Here is a 25,251-nt window from a genome sequence, read left to right on the forward strand (position 1 = left end):
TCCGGAGCCTGCGCTCCGCAACGGGAGAGGCCGCAACAGTGAGAGGCCCGCTTACCGCAAAAAAAAAAAAAAAAAAAAAAAAAAAAAGCTAACTGCTATGCCAAACATCCTCTAAACGTCAGTACTATTGCACAGTAAGAGTTTGTTTCTTTCTCGTGTTACAGTCCAATGCAGATTAGGAGAGGGCAGGGATCCACGTGGCCATTCAGGGTCTCAGGCCTCTCCCTCCAGGGCTTCCCTCACCTTCCAGGACCTCAGGGTCCTCTTCTGGATTCTGTGCTTACAGTAAACAAGCCAGGAAAGACAAAGTAGAGGAACATGTGGGAGGTTTTATAGGGACGAGGCCAGAAAGTGACCACATTCTGCTGGCCAGAAATCAGTTACCTGGCCCCACCCAACTGAAAGGAAGACTGGAAAATTGGACCCAGAGAGAAAAGAATACAGGGTTTCATGGAATATTTTCTCTGCCGTGAGGAGGAGGAAGGAAATCAATCCAGATTTGGACAAAAATTGACAGACATGCCTTTAGCTAAGTCATTGTCAGCAGCCATATTTCTTGGGGGTAAACTGAGCTGAACCTGAATTAGCAATCAATTAAGAATGTCCTACGATGAATACCTTTCCCTAGCCCTGCCAAACACGGAATGATAATCCCATGTTTCTCTAGGCCAGTGGTTCTTAACCAAGGGTGATGTTGCCCTGTCAGGGACATCTGGCAATGCTGAAGACATTTTTGATTGTCACAGTTGGGTGAGGAGTGCCACAGACATCTAGTAGGTAGAGGCCAGGGATACTGCTAAACATGCTACAGTGCACAAGACAATCCCCCATAAGAGAGAATTATCTGGCCCAAAATGTCAATAGCACCATGGTTAAGAAGCTCTGCTCTAGGCCTTGAATCTAGGGTCTTGTTCATACATATTATAATACCTCCATTCATGGGCCCTTTCTGTGTACCTAGTATGTGCCTGGTGCTTCACCTAGCACATTGTAATGGAATAGTTATTTCCATGTCTCTTCTTCCCCTTCCCCACTAGATTATGAGTTCAGGGCAAGAAAAGAATTGGTTTTTGTATCCATCACCACCCTCCAGTGTCCACTAATATCAGGCATATAATACATGTTGAATGAGTAGATGGGTGGATGACCCTGAACCACTGTGTCCTACGCTCTCACCTTCTGAATAAATGAAGGTATTTGGTTCTCAAGACTTCCCGTTTTGAAAAGCTAACAAAACAACCACAAGGAGGTGATAATCCAGTCTGTCCTTAAGAAATCCAATGCTCAAAGGAGCACATGGCCTTAGAGGCTGGTAATGAAGCACAAAGCTTCACCTTCATAAGTCAGCTCTTCACAAACCCTCATCCAGACCCAAAGATATAGGAAGTTGTACCCTTGTGGCAGCTGCCTGTTGAACTTCATTTGATCTGAGTTCTGTATATGCAACTACCATCCCAGCTCCAATAACACAGCACGTGGGGACGGGCACAATGACAAAACTGTTTGTCATTCAAAATCTGTCCACACAAGAGAAGAGAAGAGGAGCCCCTAAGGTCTGGAGTAGGGCCCACTTCCTTCTAGAAAGTAGCTTCCCTTAATGGCAGTGAGTCCACTGATCCAAACAGAAGTCAGCCCATGAGGTTCCTTTCCTGGTTCTCTTCCCTCCCCATCTCTCCCCATCCTCTGCATCAGCTTTTGAATCTAAAAGAGAGTAGAGCTCTCGGGCACATCTCAAAGCATGTCAAGGACAGATGGAACGTGTTGTTATACCACTCATCACCAAAACACCACCTCACTTTGAAAAACGTTTTCCAAGAAAGTCCTTTCATTATTTGTTATCTTATTTGACCCTCATCCTCTGCCTTCAAGCCTAATATTCTCTCACAACACTTTTCAGTGGTTTGAAGCTTTACTGGGACAAAACATGGTCCCAGTACATTTTACCCTGGGCAGCTCTGCTATGGTGCACACCCTCATGCTGGGTGGAGAGAGCACAAAATTTGAAACCAGAGAGCCTGGCTCCAGCCAATTGCTGACGCTGTCACTTAACAGCTCTATGGCTCAGTTTATGTCATCATTTTCTCTGGCACCATCTCCTCCTATATGAAGCAGAATCAGTGCCTCCTGTGCTACTTCATCCATTGCTCTTAAAAGGATCCAGTGGGATACACCATGCAAAAGCATTTCGTAATGCGGTATCCTAGCTTCTTCCCAGAAATGATTAACATGCCTCTCAGCCACTGAATGTCTCTAAGGTTGAACTGCTAGAAAATACAAATTAGATCACATAAATGATGTTATTAAACTAAGGGCTGTACTTTTTTCTTCAACCAATATCTGATGATTTCTAAATTGACTTAACAAAGGGAATAAACAGAAACTGCTTATATTCTCTTTCATATCACAGCTTCTCATTGTTTAGCAATAACTCAAGAGTAACCTCATTCATCTTTGGCCAAGATAAATAAGGCAATGAACCAATTCAAAACCATACACTGTTCTTTCAGTTTTCTCTCCTAAGACACCACAAAACTGGAATGACAGAGGAATGTCTTGGGACCACTGGATGTACTTTTTTTCATAACGAATAATATAAAAACATATTATCTGTTTAAAAGTCTCACACGATACAAAAATATAGAGTAAACAAAAAACCCACCCATCGTCACTCCCCAGAGGTCATCAGCCATCAGTCTGTCTGGTGTGCATCCTGCCAGACTTCTTTCTGCAAATAACTATATGTGTTTATATACAGAAATTTCTTATTCTGTTTTGTTATATAATAGAGATCATACTTTAAGAGCTGTCCTACAACTTGCTTTTTTGACTTTTTGTATATTTTCCCATGTCACGCATGCCTATCCACCTCATCTTTTTAATAGCATATGGTTTACTGTTAGGTAAATACCCCAAACTTTACTTAACCTTAATGGTCCTCGATTTCCAAAATTACAAAACTTTGCTAAACTTTAAATCTCCATTTGATTGCCTCTTTCCAAATTTCACCTGAAAACCACATCCAGTAAGTTCTAATATCTCCTTTCAATAGAGTCATTTTAAGAAAAGGCTGAAGAGAGGGTTAGCAGTCTATACTCAATGCTAAATCTTTCAAACTTCATTCCTTATTCATTGCTAACAGCATTTGTTCAATTAGTCCTACGTTTCACCTTCAGAGAGAATGGGCCTATACCTATGGGCTTTCCATGTTAAGCATTACAAACTTCAGCCTCAACACACACACACACACACACACACACACACACACACACACACACAAACAATGGTAAGACGAAAGAAAGAAGGTTTGCATGTGAAAATCTTAGCAAGCTATATGGAATTGTCTACCCAGTTAAGCATGGTCTTGGGTTCTATAAAAGAACTAAATAGAATGATATTGCTAGAATTTTCCACAAGAGAAAAACTACTGCTAGAATTTTCCACAAGAGAAAAACTATCTTCACTTGGAATTTCCAAATTCAAATATTTGTTGATTGCCTACTATATGCTGAGAGGGGATCAAAAGTAATCTGAGATCCAACCTCTGCCTTCTAGAAGCTATAAAACAGTTGGGGAGGTGAGGTTTACAGGAATAAAACAAGTAACTAACAATGCAAAGTAGTCCAAAGTCATTCATTTGAGTGAGCAAATGAATGGTTCAGGCAATGGTGCTCCAGGCGGAGCTCTCGGGGACAGTAAATCAAGGAAAGTTACACCACACAAGTCACTCTGAATAGGGCCCTCAGCACTGCAGTGAGGGCTTGAAACATAAAGTCAATTGATGAAGGCTATTTGTTACATGACCATCAAATAGTAATTCTGAGTCTAAGACACTCCTGGACAAATGAATAGAAGTATAAGTGCACATCTGGTAGAAATAGGACATAATAATGCTCCAATAGGTGAAAACCCGAAAGATGCCACCTAGATGCTCAATACAGACCCAGAGCTATATCCAGAATCTCCCAACCCCTGCCCCTTCTATGGGCCAAAGAGGCTGCAAAGCACTATCTCTGCAAAGCCTTCTTGGTGGGATCAGAATTTAAGTTGTAGGCACTTTTCCTCTCCTGAAGGCTGACTGCATGTAAATACATTCAAAAACCATCACTAGGCATCTACTATGTGTCTGTTGCCTAAGTTAAGAGCAGATTAAGAAGACACATGGTTCTTACCTTGAAAGCGTTCACAAGTATCTGAACAAATGAACCCACCTCCCCAGCTAATCAATGGTAGAGCCTGAACACATTGAAAAAAAGGAGCAACAGGAGAACATACGCAAAAAATATTTCTGTAGGCCAATAAAAAGAGGATATTACAAAAGATTTCTTGTGTTCGCTTATTCTTACAATGTTGAGCCTTACCATCTACAGGGCCTAGTCGTTTCTTTCAACTCTATGGACAGAAGTGTTGTCTATCTATATATCCCTTTAATGGAGCTTTTAAATAAGTTTCCATTTTCTTTCTCCATTCATCACAAAGGTAGCCTCAATCTAAGCCCCAAACTGCCAATATCTCCCCTCAACAAATGACTAAAAAAATAAAGAAAGGAGGGAAGGAAGGAAGGGAGAGAAAGAAAGAAAGAAAAGGAAAGAGAGAGAGAGAGAGAAAGAAAGAAATTTTACAGTAGCTATGAGAAAAAGAGAACTGCTGTACCACGTCAAGTCCAAGTTTGTACAGAGCACATGGTAAGAAGGAATACACTATACTGTAATTAAAATGACTTACAGAAGCAGCAAAGGCACAGCAGCATTCAGAAATACTAGAGGGAAAATCGAGAGAAGCAAGACATTACTGTCTCTCACTAGAAGTCAAGAAAATAGGCGAAACAAAGTGATCTTTGATGGTTTGGCAGCAGCAAAAATGGCAACAGTGTAGAACTGAGCTGATGAGAGGCAGGATAGACTCATTTTTGGAGCAAACTCGACTTATTTAAGTTGCTGGCCATCGATTGTGGGTCTCATATAATAGCTGATTTTTTTCCCTAAGAATAGACCTTTGTTCTCATATAGTACTGCACTCTTGAATGTTTCAGTACTAGTTACGACGCTTAAGAAAGGCACCAAACGCTATATTTGTTCAAAACAAAGAAGGAATCAATTATTAAATCATCTTTTCTAAGAACTCACCAATCTATAAATAAAATGCGTTGGGAAAACAAATATTTTCCTGCCTCTGCTGTTTTTACTTTCAGTAGCATTAACTTAAAAGGTACCATTTCAGCAATATTTTTCTCAAAAAATGAGACTTATCAACTCACTTGCATTCAAGCCACTCTGGTCCTCTCCCTTTTTTTTTTTTAGGAATGAAGCTCTATTCAAGGGAGCCTGTGCTCATTAAAAATATCTCACAGCATTAATGTTCTCATTAGAAGCGTCAATGGGTGTGATGTCTTTAATGCTGGCTCTGTTTGTGTCTACTGTCCACCTGTGCAAATGTCTAAATGACAGTTGATAAACAATATGTAAATCACTGCAAAAGAGAATCACGCAGAAAAACCTGGAGCTTAATTACATGTCCCAGAGCATCACCTCCAAAGATACAAAAGGTCTGATTGTTTTATCTATCTTGTGATAGATTTGGAATTAAGTGATCAGATTCTCTACAATAATATTGTAATAAAAGATAATACTTAATTCCTTACAAAAGTGACATCCTTACCAAATAAGCTTAGTTTATTACTGCTGTTTTCCCTTATTTACTGTGCACCAGTAAGGCACGGGAATGCAGTGGCCTCCCTTCCACTCCTGAAATGCATCAGCCCTCTCCCTTCTCACAGCTTCTGCACAATTCCCTCTGTCTAGAACATTCTATACACTCTTCCTCACCTAGTTAAATCCAATTCACCTTCCAGATCTCAATTCAAAGGCCCTTGTCCAAAACACCCTTCCCTCACCACCCTACCACTGTCCCGTCTAGATGAGATTCCCCTGTTACATAGGTTCTTGCAGCTTCCTGCGCTTTTCCCTCAGAGTACTTATCAGTCTTCAGAGTAATTATGTAACTGTGTGTGTTATTTGACTAATATCCATCTTTCTACACCAGACTGTAAGCCTTGTGAGAACAGAGACTATGGCTGTTTTGCTTTCACTGGATTCTTGGAGCCTAACGCAATGCCTGGAATATAGTAGGCACTCAATTTGCTGAATGAATTTAGTAAGCAAACCCCATCATGTCCTGACACCCTGCCATATAAATGGTCAGGCCAAATAAAGGTGAAGCGAAGAAAATAGTGTTCTGAAAACTGTCCGATCAATCGGCTTGACATAGTGCTAGTAAGTAGATTCTTCTCGGTGCATTTAGTTTATCTTGATCTATGCTATGGTCATGACCCTGACCAAGAACTGGTTTAGTCCTAAGGATAGCATAATATGATAGAAGGATTAGGTTCAGCAGTGTAGTTCAGAAAATCCCAAATAGCAGTGGATTAAACAAGATAGATGCATATTTCTCCCTCACTGTAAACAAGGTCTAAATACGAAGTTACCCAGGACTGCTACAGTGATCTGCAGTGAGAAGACCCAGGTTCCATCTATCTTGCTGCAAAACTCTCCTTAGCATCTACTTCATGCTTCTACTTCATGATCCATCAAGGCTGCTCAAGTCCAGCCATCCCATCCAATTCTAGGCATCAGTAAGAAAGAAAGAAGTAAAAAAGAGGTAAAAAAGCTTCCCTCTTTCTAGAAATTTCACACATAAGTCCTTTAGTCAGAATATAGTCATACAGCCAGACCTAGAGGCAAGGGAAGCTAGAAAATATAGTCTGTATTCTAGAAGAAGTTTATATTAATAACAAAGAAAGGAAGGTTGGATACTGGGAGACAATCAGTAGTTTCTGCCACAAATTGCAAAAATACTTGAGGGGGGCTTCCCTGGTGGCACAGTGGTTGAGAGTCCGCCTACCGATGCAGGGGACACAGGGTTCGTGCCCCGGTCCGGGAAGATCCCACAAGCCGCGGAGCGGCCGGGCCCGTGAGCCATGGCCGCTGGGCCTGCGCGTCCGGAGGCCCGCGTACCGAAAAAAAAAAAAAAAAAAAAAAAAAAAAAAAATTTGAGGGGATCTCGTTTGTTGTTCCTGGTAACAGCAGGTCCCTCCTCAAATGGATGTCATCTAAGCAAGTAAGACCAACCAAACGGGAGAAAGAAACCTATATGTCCAACAACGGAATGTAATTCGAGCCTTGATATGAACAAACAAGTTAGTCTCCATGCAAGATAACCAAGTATCACCGTCACATGAGTCCTGACATGTGTTTTTAGTTTTGCTTTGATTTTATTTTCTATTTTCATAAAATGTTTGTACCATTTGCACTGTCCCAGAGCAGACTCAGAGTTTCATGTTTTATAGCCTGCCGATTCTACTGCATACCACCTTTGCTTCGGTCTTTGAACTATTTTTTTGGTCTCTGGGAGTTTCAATACCCTGATGAATTTCAGATCATGAACAAGACATGAAAATGTGACCAGGGGAACACTCACGTAAAAACAAAATGCAGGGCTTCCCTGGTGGCGCAGTGGTTGCGCGTCCGCCTGCCGATGCAGGAGAACCGGGTTCGCGCCCCGGTCTGGGAGGATCCCACATGCCGCGGAGCGGCTGGGCCCGTGAGCCATGGCCGCTGAGCCTGCGCGTCCGGAGCCTGTGCTCCGCAACGGGAGAGGCCGCAGCAGTGTGAGGCCCGCATACCACAAAAAAAAAAAAAAAAAATGCAGGGTGTCCTACATCAGAGCCACCGCCAGGGAGGCGCAGCCGCTGCCACCAAAGAGTAGGCCCTGAGGGAGAAGGCAGCGAGAACACAGCAGATGACCCCAGTGCTGCTGACAGGAACATGAAGATCTGGAAGAGCAGGAAGCTCATTAAGAGCTCGGAGGCGGCCCGCAGCAAAGGCACGATAACACTGATCATCCCCTCCCAGAGACCAGACTTCACGAGTGGCAAAAATGTTAGCAGACGAGTATGGAAGTGCCTCTAACTTTAAGTTACTAGCAAACCACCTTTCAGTCCCGGGAGCCATTACATCTGTACAACAAAGACTCAAGTTTTATAACGAAGTACATCCAAATGGCCTGGTAGTTTACTGTGCTACCACTGTAACAGAAGAGGGAAAGGAAAAGAAAGTCAACATTGACTTTGAACCTTTCAAACCAATTAATATGTCATTGTATTTGTGGGACAACCAATTCCATCCAGAGGCTCTTACAGCACTGCTTCCAGAAGACAGCAAGTTGGCATCATTGTAACAGATGGTAGTGGTGATTTTTTTGGCACACTCCAAGGAAATACAAGAGAAGTCCTGCACAAATTCACTGTGGCTCTCCCAAAGAAACATGGTGGAGGAGGTCAACCAGCCTGCATCTTGCCCATTTAAGAATGGGAAGTGACCTAACTCTATCTGGAAAGTAGCTCAGATTGCGGGGCAGCTGTTTATTTCTGGGGACAAAGTGAATGTGACTGGTCTCGTTTTAGCTGGGTCAGCTGACTTTAAAACTGAACTAAGTCTATCTGATATGTTTGATCAGAGGTTACAATCAAAAGTGTTTAAATTAGTTGATACATCCTACGGTGGTAAAGATGGATTCAACCAAGGTATTGAGATATCTACTGAAGTCCTCTCCAACGTGAAGCTCATTCAAGAGAAGAAATTAATAGAGCGATACTTTGATGACATCAGCCAGAGAGATGTTCTTCATTGTCAAAGCACAGAAGAGGACAAAATTTTCTATCAACTCCAGAGAAAGAGAAGGATAAATCTCATTTTACAAAGAGACACGACAAGAACATAAGCATGATGCCCCTGCTGGAATGGTTTGCTGATAGCTGTAAAAAAAAATTTGGAGCTATGTTGGAAATTGTCACAGATAAGGCACAAGAAGGATCCCAGTTTGTGAAAGGATTTGGTGCAATTGGAGGTATCTTGCGGTACCGAGTAGATTTCCAGGGAATGGAATATCAAGGAGGAGACAGTGAATTTTTTGACTTTGATGATTACTAGGTAGTTGACATGGGTCTGGCGAAACGTGCCTCACCCTCCAGCATCCAACCCAAGGAACATACCCGTGGTGGAATCCAAACAGATCCCTGACTTACAACTGGAACATTTCTAGAACTTAATCCACGAGCGCTGGATATTGAAAAGAAAACCGAAACAAAACCTGACCCAACCCTATACTTTGGTTTGTCATGGTATCAGCATAGCAGCCTACAGCTAACTTCCTAAATTCCACTTTGGACTAATTTTTAAATCCTAGTTTTTATTTTTACTCGACAGTGAAACTGGTTGCTCTTGTATTTTATGAAAAAAAAAAGATGTTTTTAAACTTCATACATAGAAGCAAAACTACTTTCACTGCTGTTAACCTTCAAAAGTTAATAGAAATGAGATCGTTCGATTGGAGAAAAATTAAATTGCTGCATTTCACAGTGACCCATTTACATGGCATCCTCAGATTAGACTGCATAAGAAGAAATATATGTGGTGAATACTGGAGAAAAAAATACCAAATACAATCAGTCTAATTCTTCTCAAATGGCTTCAATGTGGGTTTTCAGTCAGAAGAGGGGCATTTCATTTTTCTGCTAATCTCTCAAACACACTCCCTTATAATATATGCATTTGGGGTCATATGACTTCCGCATTTCCTAAAATACCAATGGTTGAATTGTTAATTATGGAAAAAAACTTACATAGAAAAATATACTCAAGAGGTAAGTCAAACCAGATTGGTACCTTCTTAAAAAAAAAAAAAAAAGAGTTGGTCAGACTTCAACTACTAAACTCGAGGTATTTCAGAAATTAAGAGGAAGAGCTGGGCAAGAAGCAAGATGGGAATCCCCGAAACCGTTCTAAAAACGGCAAGCTAGTGACACCAGTGACAGTTGCTAGAAGCGTAAAGGAAACCTTTACAAAATTGCTAGATTCGACCTCACTTGTTTCTAGCGAGTCCTTCTCTGAGGGAAACAACGCTTTGTGCCCAGTTTAGATTTAGTGTGGCTACAGCAGTCTTAAAGTAAGTTTTTTTGATTAACCACAGCAGCATGTGGTAATGTTTTACTGCAGATAAGTCATCTCAGAAAGACAGATCCGAGGACATGGTATACTGCATAATAACCAAACCTCACAATTTTCTGGCCCATTCTCCAGCCCACCCTAACACACACCCATCCTCTCTTAAAAGTAAGTGTCTGCTCTTTGCAGTTAGGAAATTCTACAACAGGCCAGCCTGTGATCAAAGGCCTCTCCATCAGCTTTCCCCAGATACATAATCCACAGCTGGCAAAGACTCAGAAACACCCTCTTGACCATGAATAAATTTGATTTTTTGGACTGGAGGTATGCAAAATCATGTTATACAGCCCACAATGATCATGCATTTGAAGATTACTCCTCCTTTCCAGGACAAATTTTCTCTTTCTGAATCTCGGTCCTGTTTCTGAGGTGTACCAAGACATCAGGTCTGAAAAATTAAAGGAGAATTTCCCATTGCCAGGGAAGACTGTCAGAAAAGTTCATGACTTAAAAGGAGAAAAGGAAAATAGAATTAAATTTGTCAATGTGTGAAGATGCCAATAGGCATTACACACGCGCCCGCACGCGCACAAACACACACAGTGCTAGGAGTCAAATAAGCTTAGGAAACACTAACTGAAAGGTTTCTTTCTTGCAGACCTTCTCAGAGCCTTTAACATTACCAATATGCATTATGGATCTCCAAGAGGGGCACAGTAGACAGATCTTCTACTTCAACTCTTGTTCATCTTATATGGCAAATGCTCTGTAGAATATACATGGCAACATACTAGAATGGAAAGAAATGTATCAAGATTAAACAGGGCTGTCTCTGGGTAATAAAGTTTACAGGTAATTTTAATTCTCTGTATCTCTAAGTTCTCTATCATGAATTGCTATTGCTTTTACAATCTGAAAAAAGTTAAGGATGAGAAAGAAAAACTAACATTTGAATCTATATTGTTTTAATATTTTTAAAAATCAGAAGTAACTGAAAGTGAGATTTTTTTCTTTCTTTTAAGAAACAGAGGTGCCTATAGTTCTTTAAGATTTACTATATACCTCCAGTATGCCAGGTTCTAATGTAGGAGTAATAAAAAGGAAGAATTTATTTTGATGATTCACTACATAGTACTAGTAGCCTGAAAGAGGAAAATAAACTCTTCAAAGGTCTTCCAACTATGAGCTAATAAATAGCCTGCAAACATAATAAAAATACTTGTACAATATCAATATAAAAAAATATATTTATGCTATTGTGCTTTTTCCCCCTAATCATTTATCTCCTTTAAATATAACCTCTTGATTTATTTTGTAACAGTACCCTATATATAAAAATTTGAATTGGAAATAAAACTTTATCAATAGACCCTTAAACTCTATCATTCATTCTTTCATCAAGTTATTAAATGCTTATTACATACTGGGAAATACGTGATTATTCTTGGAGAATTCCATGAAAGCAGGTCCTTCTTCATGATTAGTTATTTTAGCAGGTTATTATCTAAATAAATCTAATACTATTTATAAAATGAGAAAGAGAAAAATTAGCATAGAGAAACTAAAGTTATAACAGACCTACGTAGCAAATATTTTATGATATGATCTGTTGCTTTGTCTTATTTTCAGTTTGATAATCATGGTAACTTGGACTATCCAGAAAAGCAAAACCAAATTCTAATTCTGGCCAAAAGAAAAAAATTTCAGTATGCTTGGTCCTAAGGCTTCCTATGTTTCCAGTTATGCCACGTTTAGCAAAAGAGACAGGAGGAGCCAGGCATCAAAGTCCATCTTTAGCAATTCTACAAACCACTTACTTGTTAAGGCGTTTCTATCCCCAGTTACAACCACAGTGACTAGGTTAAACTAGCAAAGCCACCGCTCCAGGTTCACCATGAAGAAAAGAATTCTTCTAACCCCTCCAGGCTATTCTTCCCATGGAATATTTTCAGACAGTTCTGGGAATGACCCCCTTCCTCTCAGCTAGGGGGAAGGTCAAGAATAGTCAACAGGACACTCTAATGTAGGCAGACTTTGAGACTTCATTCATCCATCAAGGGAGGCAAAGAACATGCTTCTATTTATGTCATCTCCCAAGATGAGACCAGAAAATCTCTGTTTAGTCTCTCTACAACTCAAAGGGGAGGAACCCAGGGAAATTATGTCAGCTGGAAGCCCCAGTGTGGAAATTCTCAGTCCACCAGGTTAACCATAGCCAGATGGGAGGGCCACAAATAGGTACAAGTTCCTTTGCTTTGAGACCTGAATAAAGAGGCCTAAATTTTGTGACTAGCCAAATAAGCAGCAAACTTATTTGCTCAGGGAAATTATATTGCCCTGCTCTAATTACAGCTCTGCTGGAACAGAGTTTCTAGAAAGTGCTGAGATTTCCTTCAATTTCACTGAGCAAGAATTCCAATGACTAAAGTAGACCCACAAAACCATATTAGAAAAGCCATTTAGAGGAATAAATTTCCACAAATCAAACCAAAGCAAAACAAAAATAAACTAAGTCTACCATTTTTGAGTATTTACTATACACATATATTCACTAAATATGCAATGTGTTTCTAGTTCACACTACTGAATTTGCCTTACGATGTCAATAGCAGCAAGAAAGTCTGTTAAGACTAGCTCAAAAGGATTCCTAGAGAGCCTAAGAAACAAGGAATCCAGCGCCTCAGAAGTACAACTTTAAGACTGAAAAAAAAAATTGTTTTATAAGTAAGAGAAACTTGGGCCTGAACTTTAAATTTTGTGTTAATTGAATCAATGTTAATAAGTTCAAGCTAGTTGAGGCTTCCTAAAACTCACTTGTTAAAACAAATAAATGAAGGCCAAGAAAACATACAAAGAGGAAATATTTGTGGGCCCAAAACAAGGGAGTTAAGAAATCAAACAGCACTATGAATAGGCAGAGGACTATTGTTATGTCACCCACGAACACAGACATGAAATGACCTATGTATAAAAGTTAGCAAACAGTCATTGACGTTGTACTCCAAGACAAAAATATCAAAATAACCAAATGCTTCTCACACATGGGAGCCACATCTTAAAAATGAAAAGAAATTCAAAACAACTTAGGTGGCTATAAATGACAAAGGAAGCCGCTGCAGTTAAAGTTTCAAGTTTCTTAATAGCTCATGTCAGCAGCCACATTAAAAAACGGTAATTGTTTAAATGCTTGGGCACAACTCTCTTAAGCAACTACCCATGGTATAATGGGAAAATTGAGATAAATCTGTACATCAAGGGATACAATAGCATTAGGAGAAAATTGCTTCCCACTCTCTTACTAATTTAGCAGATAAGAAGAATGTTTCAGCCTCAGATTGGTCAGTATCTAAGTAGCGGTCAGTAATTTTTATTTACTCCTGTCTTTCTGAAGAATTTAGAACGTTTCTAATATTATTTGCTAATAATCATTTCTACTCATTGCCACCAGCCATATGTCAGGATAGAGGTGGGACAGAATACCGTGTGTGTCTCTTATGTTAGTTGAAACCGTTGCTGAGGAGATAGAAAAACAGAAAATGGGGGAAATGACAACATGTACAGAGACTATTTACTATTTGCTTTCTACCCTCAACAAAGTTTTGGCTTGACAATTTTTTAAAGAAAGCCACCTCTACATCTCAAGCAGTAACGCAAATTATCTCTTCAGCTAACTCCTTGCTCTATCAAGATGATTGATCACTCCATTCCTGGTAAAAATACATGGATAGTTGAGTAAGTCTGTGGGTAGCCAATCTTGAAGGCTGGCTACCCACAGGTTGGCTACACACACTGCTTGTTTTAAGAAAATATATGAAAATGTCCAATTACAAAGCAGATTAACTCAAGGGTGCTCATTTACCTTACAAAATAAAGAGGCTGTTTGCTATAGTTTTTTTCAGGTCAAGGGGAAGAGGAAACTGGAGAGCAAAGTTGTTTGTGGAGTTATTTTTCGTAGCAGTGGTAGCAATTGCTGGGCCATCCCATCAGAATCACCACGATGATTCTGTACGCATCACTCGAGTCAGGAGGCAGCTGGAGCATCACAACTGACTGTGACCCCTGAGGACATGGGAATGCCTTCACGTTCAGGGAAAATTAAAAGCATCGAGGCCATTCAAATCAAAGCTGTACCTAAATTCTTCCAGGAACATTTTAAAAACTAGGAAGGCAAGAGAAATAAAATATATTCCCTAATATGGCACTCAGATTATCATGCAACCTCTTTTATCTCATTGAAATGGAAATAGAAAACACAGGGAAAAAAATGGGAAAAGGGAGGAGTATTTTGGATTCTCCCCCAATGCTCCATTCCTACTGTTTTGTTCTGTCCCCAAACCAGAAAATGACATCAGGAATGTGAACACAATGCAGCCACATGAGCCCTGATGAAGGCCAGGCTTTGAGGAAGGAAAAGGAAGGAAGAGAATAGGCAAAATATGAAAGTCCAGTTATAAGGCCACGAATAACTATGCCCTATCGCACATAACCCCTACATTCTTAAACCATTCCGCCCAGCCAGCCTACAAAGGGAGCTTGAATTCCTGGGTCCCTGGTGCTGCCAAGTATCCTGCTTTTACTGTAACAGTCTCCCCATCACCACCCTTGTCAGCCCTTCCCATTGTAGCACCTTACCCTCGTGCTGCTGCCAGATTTGCTTCCTGACACATATTTTCTAGAGCTCAAATGCCTACAGCAGCTCCCCAGGGTCAGGCACTATGCTAAGTGCTTTTCGTGCATTATCTCATTTCATCCTCACTACAGTGCTATGAGCTATATTCTCATTCTTTCCATTTCACAGATGAAGAAACTGAGGCACAGAGTAGTTTCATAATTTACCCAAAATTACACAGCTAGGATACAGCAAAACACTCACAACCCCCATGTTTTAACACCAACAAAATAAAATCCAAACTCTCCAGCCTCGCCATCAAGCATCTCCATATCTTTCCAGTCTTATTTCCATCTCTTCCCTTTCGTTTCTTCCTTACTACCTGGCACAGCACAATGCAGTCCTCGTGATGAATTCGTGTTGACTGAATGAAATGTCCAAGCTAATGAATGATCAGTCAGTTTTAATTTCATTCAAACATGGTCCTTATTTTCAAGGCCACAGGGAAAAAATTGTTTCAGCGTCTTCCCAGGAAATCTAATCTTTGAACATGACACCAGGCAACAAAGAAATTGCACAAGAACGTGTTAGGTTAATTATTCATCTCCTCACTGTCAGCAAGGGCTTCCAAGCAAGGCAGCAGTAACAGATCTATACCCAGACGTGTTACAAGTCACACTAGGGTGGGGCATGGTTGTTGAATATGGGTCCCCAATCCAGGAAACAAACTCCTTACAATACATCCTTTCGTTCCTTGAAAGAAAATTTGTCAAATCTATCATAGGGCAATCATACTGGCAGTAGTCCTGAGTACCTAGAGCAAAATCGATTGCTTTATATAAATTAGGTTTTGCTTGGTGCCAACAAGCAGGATAAAGTAAAAACCCAAACTTAATTCATACAGTACTTTACAGGATACAAATCACTTACACATAACCTCTGACGTCATCCCCATGGCAACGTTCTGAGGCCTTATTATTCTCCCCATTTGGCAGAGGAGGAAACTGAGTGCAAAGATGATGAGTAATGTACCCAAAACCACACAACAGACAAAAGACAAGAGCCCAAGTCTTCTCTCTCCAAGTCCAGCCTGAGGGTCCCAGGTGTGAAGAGCAGTTATTTTCTAACAGACCTTTCCCTCCACATACAGCCTCTTCCATGATAAAGAAAGGTTCTGCCCAACTCAGTACAAGAGTCCAAGCTGAGGAGCAGAGGCACCCAAGAAGAACCAGGAAACGGCTGGCAACAGGTTTCTGCGGGCTTAAGACATTCGCTCCATCAACTGTGCATGCTAAGTAATGATTCTGGACAGGGTCTCTTTCTCCTCCTTTTCCCCGCTCCTCCTCCCTGCTCCCCAAAATACCTGAACAACCCAGAAGCAGAAAAGAAGAAAGTAGCAACATCTACACTTGTCCCTCCTGGCTTCCTACCCAATGCTACAGTAAGAGCAGAGAGCAGAGCCTCATTACCTTCAACCTGGGGAAGGGGAGGGGGAGGGGAACTGTAATGGTTAATTTTATGTGTCAACTTGGAGGGTGTGTTTGGATGAGATGAATGTTTAAATGGATGAACTTTGGGTAAAGCAGATTGCCCTCCATAATGCTGGTGGGCCTCATCCAATCAGTTGAAGGCCTGAATAGAGCAGAAAGACCAGCCTCCCCAAGCAAGGGGCAATTCTCCAGCAGACTGCCTTGGGACTGGAGCTGCATCCATTCCAGTGAGACCTGCATTAGCTCCCCTGGGTATACAGGCTGCTGGCCCACATTGCAGATTTTGGACTTTCCATAATCATGTGAACCAATTCCTTATTAAAAATGCCATATAGATAGATAGATCATATATATATATATATATATATATATACATATATATATATATATACATATAAAATTGTGTGTGTGTGTGTGATATATATATATCTCCCATTGGTTCTGCTTCTCTGGAGAACCATGACTAACACAGGGACCAACTGGCAATGGTGGAATATTATGGGAGCAGATCTTTGCTACAGATGAAGAAGGATCTCTGGGGTGATGAAAAGGAACTCAAAGCAGAGAGAGCATGTGGTGTCCATGTGGAGGGAAGTACTGATGTCTATGTACTTTGAGGAATGACGGGGGGGTGCTGGAGTTGAGAAAATTTTTGTTTAAGGAGAACTAACATTTTTAGTTATACAAGGAGGAAGTTTATTATTCTTGAAAATTACATAATATGTAAGAAAAGTGTGGTCTAAAGCTCACTTTGATTATAAAAATCCCACTAGAAAACACATCTGACAATTTTTATCAATTTAACCTTCTTAAAAGAGGACAAGATTCACATTATGAAAGATGAAGAACTTCCCAATTTTGCTCTATGTGCGGAATAATCAAGTGGCCACCAGCATACTTTTATTCAAACAGTATGCTGGGAAACAAAAAAAATTTTTATGACAGAGCAAAGGGAAAACACAACTTCCTATTTGTTTTAGATATGTAATTTAAGCAAACACAACCATTAAAACACATAATCTCTTCATCAGCTGCACTAAAGTTTATTTTTAAACAGATATTCAAAATATTTAAGCCATAATCCTATCACAGCTGCAGCTGGATCATCAATTGTCGAGTTACAGGTTTACATCCATTCTCACCAAAATGTCTACATCACTACAGTATTTATTTTGAGAATATTTTTCATGTGGATAATTAAAAGCATACAAGTCCACATACATTTCACTTTTATTATCAAAGTAGTTTTCAAAGATGTTTCTAGGCCCAAAATATACGATAGGTATTAACTAAGGTTAAATTCTAAAAGTATTCTTTCTATAATGAAAATCTGCGCCTATGATAAAACACTAATAGGAGAATGCTGACTAATTTCAGAAATTTTAATCTACTCATGAAAAACAATTTCTTTTGGTGGCATAATTTTAAAATCACTACACTAGACAATGACAGTTAAACTTATCTATCAGTTGGGATGTTTTCAGCTACAAACATCAGAAAAGACAACTAAAATTGGCTTAAGCAATCTGGACATTTATATCTCTCTTTAGCAAAACCTTTTGAGGTAGGTTGTTCTAGCCTGAGTAGGTCAGTGGTTCAGTGATGTCATCCTTTTGCTCTGCATCTTTGGTAGTTGGTGACCACCCCCTTATGATTGTAAAATGGTGGCAAAAGCGCCAAACAACACATCATCACACAAGAATGTCCAAAGTAGGAACACTGGAGGCAGGGAGAGGTGAGGAGTATGTACTCCCTGAACCTCTCTCTTTTTTATAAGGGAGAAATATCTTTCCCAGAAGCCCCCAGTCTTCCAGTAAATCTCCTGAACCAGAATGAAGTCACATGCCCCCTTCTAAACGAATTTGTGCCAAATGGGAATAGGATTGCCATGATCTGCTAAGAGGTCTTCATTCATCCCCTGGGGTTGTGCACATTGCAGCCGGATGCCTGAACAAAATTGGGATTCTGTTAACAAAGGAGAAAGTGGGATGGGCAATCAAGAGTCACTTCCAAAGATGGGTAAAGAATAATAGCTTATATTATTGAATGCTTTTAGTACCACTCACCTTATTATACACTTTTTATACATTATATCATTTAGTTCTCACCAGTTAGAGGCCATTATTATCTCCATTTTCCAGATGAGGAAACCAAAGCACAGAGTGGTCATATAGTTTCTCCAGGTAAGTGATAGAAATAGGGTTGAAATCCAGACAGTCTGACCTCACAGTCAGCAAAGGCTTGGTTTGGGTGGCTACAAAAATTTTAAAGCAGAAAAGATAACTGAGGTGGCTATAAAATTCATCTGAGGAGGTAAGCTAGTAAAAGGAGAAAAGTTTCAGGGGCTTCCCTGGTGGCAGAGTGGTTAAGAATCCACCTGCCAGTGCAGGGGACACGGGTTCGATCCCTGGTCCAGGAAGACCCCACATGCTGCGGAGCAACTAAGCCCGTGCGCCACAACTACTGAGCCTGTGCTCAGAGCCCTCGAGCCACAACTACTGAAGCCCATGCACCCTAGAGCCCACGTGCCGCAACTACTGAGCCCACGCGCCGCAACTACTGAAGCCCGCATGCTCTAGGGCCCTTGTGCTGCAACTAACGAGCCCACGTGCTGCAACTACTGAAGCCCTCACGCCTAGAGCCCGTGCTCCACAACAGCAGAAGCCACTACAATGAGAAGCCCGCACACCACAATGAAGAGTAGCCCCCACTCGCCACAACTAGAGAAAGCCCGTGTGCAGCAACGAAGACCCAACGCAGCCAATAAATAAATAAATATTTTTAAAAAGGAGAAAAGTTTTAAAGCCCTTCAAATTTCAAATAAAAAGCGTCTTATTTCACTCTTATTTCACCCATTATTACTGCATTAAGGCAAAGAAGAAAAATTATTCCAGCGTTCCACTTTAGAACGCTCCTCTTAAAATATCTATTTATTGCTAAAATTTTTTGTTTTTAACTTCACATATATTGCCAACACCATAATAAAACTGTTTATTTCTTGATAATCTTTTTACATATTTTATTACAATATATAAATACATACATTTCACTTTAAAATTTTTTGTTTTTAACTTCACATATATTGCCAACACCATAATAAAACTGTTTATTTCTTGATAATCTTTTTACATATTTTATTACAATATATAAATACATACATTTCACTTTGCTTTCTTCCAAATCTTTTTCATTTCCAGTCTTCCTGAATATCATTTGGAATAGCTAAAAGAAAATTCCAATTTTATCTCTCGATTGTTGGCCACCTACATTCTTTCTAATTTTTCACCATCAGAAATAACAATACAATAAATGGGGTTTTTTTCTTATAGCTTTTTTCTTCTTTAGCAGTTTTTCTTTAGAATAGATTCCAGGAGTGGGATGGCCAGGTCAAAGGGTCTGACCATTTGTATGACTTTTTACATCCACTGTCGATGGGCTTCAAAAAGAACTGAGCTATTAACATTGCTGCCAGAAATGTAAGAATGCACTCATTTTCTCAGGTCACATTAGCTTTGTTTTATTTATATTTGTATTCATTAAGTAGCCATAAAATGGTTTCTCATTATTTTTTTACTTCCATTTCTTTGATTTGGAGTGGAGCATTTCCCCATAGGTGTGTTTGCAAGTATTTCCTCCTGTGAAAAACCTGTTCCTATTCTCTGCCCATTAATCTTTCTGGGTTTTAGTGCTGTCGTGATTCACATATTTCAAAACAAAGTTGGCTTAATTTCATTTCTGCAAACTGCATGCAGACTAAATGACTGGTTTATCTAGACTTACACTTGGGTGGACCCAAATTCCAGCTTGTTTCCCAGAACTCCTAGATTTCAACAACTGAGGCATAACTGTCCACCTCAGTGATAAAAATATGAACAAGAATGTTTCCACTGCTTATTTTTTCCCCAAAATACATATTAAGACCACTATACTCAAAAATTCTAAGAGTAATATTAACATATATACATCAACCCTTGTTTTCATTGTCAACTACACTCTGCAGATAAAGGATTATTCTTTCACTATGGGATAATAGACTTTTATAAGATTTCTTTTGTGCTTTTATCCCAAAATTGCTAGGTAGGTGCAAACTCCTGGGGGAAAAAAAAAACCAGTATCTTCAGATTTTGTTTTCCTTAAGTATAAAGAGGAAAAATAAACCTCCTCAAAACAACATATACAATAAACTCTTCACTCATCGTTTAGCAAAAAAGAAAAGGCATAAAAAGGGGCAAGGAAGGATAAACTAGGAGTTTGGGATTAACGTATAGCACAGGGACCTATATTCAATATCTTGTAATAACCTACGGTAATGGAAAAGAAGCTGAAAAAGTATATATATATTATATATATATGTATATATATATATCTGAACCACTTTGCTGTACACCTGAAACTAACACATTGTAAATCAACTATACTTTAATACAAAAAGAAAAAGTAAAAGCATAAGGCACATTGTTATAAACACTTTTTTTAGACTCTACCACTCTGCCTCTTATCTCCTTCTGTTACCTAAATATTTATTCTCAAACCAGAATCACTAAGAGAGCCTTTTAAAAATATAGATTCCCGCCCCATGCCCCAAATCTTCGGGGCTGCAGCCTAATAATCTATACTTTTAAAATATTCCCCAAGTTTCCAAATATTTTAGCTGCAAAATTCTCATTTTAAACTAACTCAACGCTCCTCTTAAAATATCTATTTATTGCTAAAATTTTTTGTTTTTAACTTCACATATATTGCCAACACCATAATAAAACTGTTTATTTCTTGATAATCTTTTTACATATTTTATTACAATATATAAATACATACATTTCACTTTGCTTTCTTCCAAATCTTTTTCATTTCCAGTCTTCCTGAATATCATTTGGAATAGCTAAAAGAAAATTCCAATTTTATCTCTCGATTGTTGGCCACCTACATTCTTTCTAATTTTTCACCATCAGAAATAACAATACAATAAATGGGGTTTTTTTCTTATAGCTTTTTTCTTCTTTAGCAGTTTTTCTTTAGAATAGATTCCAGGAGTGGGATGGCCAGGTCAAAGGGTCTGACCATTTGTATGACTTTTTACATCCACTGTCGATGGGCTTCAAAAAGAACTGAGCTATTAACATTGCTGCCAGAAATGTAAGAATGCACTCATTTTCTCAGGTCACATTAGCTTTGTTTTATTTATATTTGTATTCATTAAGTAGCCATAAAATGGTTTCTCATTATTTTTTTACTTCCATTTCTTTGATTTGGAGTGGAGCATTTCCCCATAGGTGTGTTTGCAAGTATTTCCTCCTGTGAAAAACCTGTTCCTATTCTCTGCCCATTAATCTTTCTGGGTTTTAGTGCTGTCGTGATTCACATATTTCAAAACAAAGTTGGCTTAATTTCATTTCTGCAAACTGCATGCAGACTAAATGACTGGTTTATCTAGACTTACACTTGGGTGGACCCAAATTCCAGCTTGTTTCCCAGAACTCCTAGATTTCAACAACTGAGGCATAACTGTCCACCTCAGTGATAAAAATATGAACAAGAATGTTTCCACTGCTTATTTTTTCCCCAAAATACATATTAAGACCACTATACTCAAAAATTCTAAGAGTAATATTAACATATATACATCAACCCTTGTTTTCATTGTCAACTACACTCTGCAGATAAAGGATTATTCTTTCACTATGGGATAATAGACTTTTATAAGATTTCTTTTGTGCTTTTATCCCAAAATTGCTAGGTAGGTGCAAACTCCTGGGGGAAAAAAAAAACCAGTATCTTCAGATTTTGTTTTCCTTAAGTATAAAGAGGAAAAATAAACCTCCTCAAAACAACATATACAATAAACTCTTCACTCATCGTTTAGCAAAAAAGAAAAGGCATAAAAAGGGGCAAGGAAGGATAAACTAGGAGTTTGGGATTAACGTATAGCACAGGGACCTATATTCAATATCTTGTAATAACCTACGGTAATGGAAAAGAAGCTGAAAAAGTATATATATATTATATATATATGTATATATATATATCTGAACCACTTTGCTGTACACCTGAAACTAACACATTGTAAATCAACTATACTTTAATACAAAAAGAAAAAGTAAAAGCATAAGGCACATTGTTATAAACACTTTTTTTAGACTCTACCACTCTGCCTCTTATCTCCTTCTGTTACCTAAATATTTATTCTCAAACCAGAATCACTAAGAGAGCCTTTTAAAAATATAGATTCCCGCCCCATGCCCCAAATCTTCGGGGCTGCAGCCTAATAATCTATACTTTTAAAATATTCCCCAAGTTTCCAAATATTTTAGCTGCAAAATTCTCATTTTAAACTAACTCTTAACAAGAACCATAAGGCTAATATTTAAATTGATTTTAAATCCTGCTAAGCAAAAGATCTGCATTTACTTCTGTAGTGCTTTGGAAAAAGCTCTTGAAAGATAATTTACACTCTTAATTAATCTTTTACCTAAGAAAGAGCAGAGGCCAGAGACAAACTTTTTTTTTTTTTTTTTTTTTTTTTGCGGTACGCGGGCCTCTCACTGCTGTGGCCTTTCCCGTTGCGGAGCACAGGCTCCGGACGCGCAGGCTCAGCGGCCATGGTTCACGGGCCCAGCCGCTCCGCAGCATGCGGGATCCTCCCGGACCGGGGCACAAACCCGCGTCCCCTGCATCGGCAGGCAGACCCTCAACCACTGCACCACCAGGGAAGCCCCAGAGACAAACATTTTTGACTCTCAGCCCTTTGCAAGGTAAGGTAAGGATCACGTGGTATCCAGGATCAACACTGGTACCAATTTACCCTCAGAGTGCTTCCTGAAGGAAGTATTCGGGAATCCTTAGTCCTATTGCAAAGGGTTTGTTATTTTTTGTTTGTTTGCTTGTTTATAAATAACCAAAATCAACTTGTATGAGGGTAGCCCCACCATAAGTAATTTTATTTTTTTCAAACTTTTCCTTAATGTTATGGGGAAGTTATTTTTTAAGCATCAGGAGAAAATGAAAGGGGATTCGTAAAAACATAGGTGGCATTCCCCATTTATTCACTGGCTGCTTTTGAATTCTCTTTGCTGTCAGGCATTATTAGAATCTTATTCTAAGATGTCCAAAAGCACAGTGGATAGTTTATTAATGCCTTCAGTAATGCTGATTTCTGCATTCTTCTATTAATATCAGTTATTCTATATGTATGTATTCCACATATGTATATAAAGAGAAACTTGGATGCACTTGAAAACCAGAAGAATGTTAATGCAGAAGCCTCCCTAAGTCAGTGCTTTACTAACTCTCCAGCGTATTTCCACATAGGTATTTAAATCACAGAAAATCACTTCAGCTGCAGCCTCAGCTGGGTGGGGAGAAGGCCCTGTGGTTAGAGTTTTATCTTCTTTCTGTAGCCAAGGAAAAGAAAGTCACACGATGTTAGGTGGACTCTGCGCAGACAAGGGCAACACTACGGGGTCCTGCAGTCAACAAGCAAAAGGGTTAACCGTGGCCTCCTGCACTGACTCAGTCTTATTATTCAGCTGCATTCCAGAAACGATATTAATAAGCAGTCCGGGGTTCCTTGAAAGATTAATGTTTCTGAGCTCAGCCACCCCCAGTGGGAGTATTCTCTACCCAATTCTATAATACACAGGCTGCAAATCTTCTGGCCTCATTGAACTAAAACAGGCAAAAGCACTCAGTATCTTCCTCCATGGTTTCATGTTAAGCTTTCAACTCCCGCCTGTAATCGGCCAGAAATTTTGGTGCTTCCTGAACTATTCTACTGAAGCATCCTAACAGCAGAGGAGCAGATCCCAAACACAAAATTAAATTACTCTCCCTTAGGGTTATCTTAAGATTTCTTGTATATTTTCCATCTTAGTCTCTGTTGTATTTATGCATTTGCTTTAATAGCAAATAATGTTTCTTCTAAAACTCTAGGAAAAATGGATACTCCAGAAGGAGGAAGTAGATGTATTACAGCACTTCGTGTACCCAGTGGGGTGCACACCCATCAGATTGTCTGCCTTATTCAAAACGTTCCCCTTCCCAATTACAAACCACATCCACAAAGCAAGTTCACGAGAGCCATTTGTGCAATATGCTGCGCCAGGCCCTCACCGTGTTAACCGAACCACAAGGCCCGGGGGGGACCAGGAGGTTCCCCATCCAGGGAATGTGAGGAGATGAAGAGCAAGACGTCTCTCTCTTTGGCTGTAGCTGTAGCCACGTGTCCCCCTGTGTAATCCGAGGAGACAAGAAATGTGGTCTTCAGAAAGGCAGAAAATGAAGAAAATACTCAGAGAGAAGCAGAGGCAAGAGGTAGAATGAAAATGCCACCTGGGTCTCCGAGATGTCCAGTCAGGGGGGCCACCCTTCCTGGAACTGGACTCCATCAATTTGGAAGCTTAGCTCTCTGAGTAGTTCACCTCAGCATACCACAGGGAACTTCAGTTTGGGAAAAACGAGCTAAAGTGATGGAAAAGGCAACCCAGGGCCTCGTTCATCGTAAGGTGAATCACTTTTGCTGTGAGTGCGACCTTTGCTCCAACAGCAATTCTTTTGTTTTTTTAAATGTTTATTTATTTATTTATTCTTATTAGTCACCCATTTCATACACATCAGCGAATACATGTCAATCCCAATCGCCCAGTTCATCACACCACCACCCCCACCGCATGCCGCTTTCCCCCCTTGGTATCCATATGTTTGTTCTCTACATCTGTGTCTCAATTTCTGCTCTGCAAACCAGTTCATCTGTACCATTTTCCAGGTTCCACATACATGCATTAATATACGATATTTGTTTTTCTCTTTCTGACTTACTTCACTCTGTACAACAGTCTCTAGGTCTATCCACGTCTCTACAAATGGCCCAATTTCATTCCTTTTTATGGCTGAGTAATATTCCATTGTACATATGTACCACATCTTCTTTGTCCATTCTTCTGTCGATGGGCATTTAGGTTGCTTCCATGACCTGGCTATTGTAAACAGTGCTGCCATGAACATTGGGGTGCATGTGTCTTTTTGAATTATGGTTTTCTCTGGGTATATGCCCAGTAGTGGGATTTCTGAGTCATATGGTAATTCTATTTTTAGTTCTTTAAGGAACCTCCATACTGTTCTCCATAGTGGCTGTACCAATTTACATTCCCACCAACAATGC

The 25,251-nt window shown here is 39.6% G+C and overlaps 1 protein-coding gene and 1 pseudogene across 3 annotated transcripts in view; one reads left to right on the top strand and one right to left on the bottom strand.

Moving 5' to 3' along the window:
• The window catches only part of LOC102976906 (eukaryotic peptide chain release factor subunit 1-like), a 32,518-nt pseudogene extending 23,534 nt beyond the window's left edge, over positions 1 to 8,984 (top strand).
• Positions 1 to 25,251, bottom strand: part of ANKRD44 (ankyrin repeat domain 44) — a 317,462-nt gene that overhangs the window by 240,263 nt on the left and 51,948 nt on the right. The gene's annotated exons all lie outside the window — the stretch shown is intronic.

This window comes from Physeter macrocephalus, chromosome 2 (assembly GCF_002837175.3).
Source record: "Physeter macrocephalus isolate SW-GA chromosome 2, ASM283717v5, whole genome shotgun sequence".
Classification (NCBI taxonomy): domain Eukaryota; kingdom Metazoa; phylum Chordata; class Mammalia; order Artiodactyla; family Physeteridae; genus Physeter; species Physeter macrocephalus.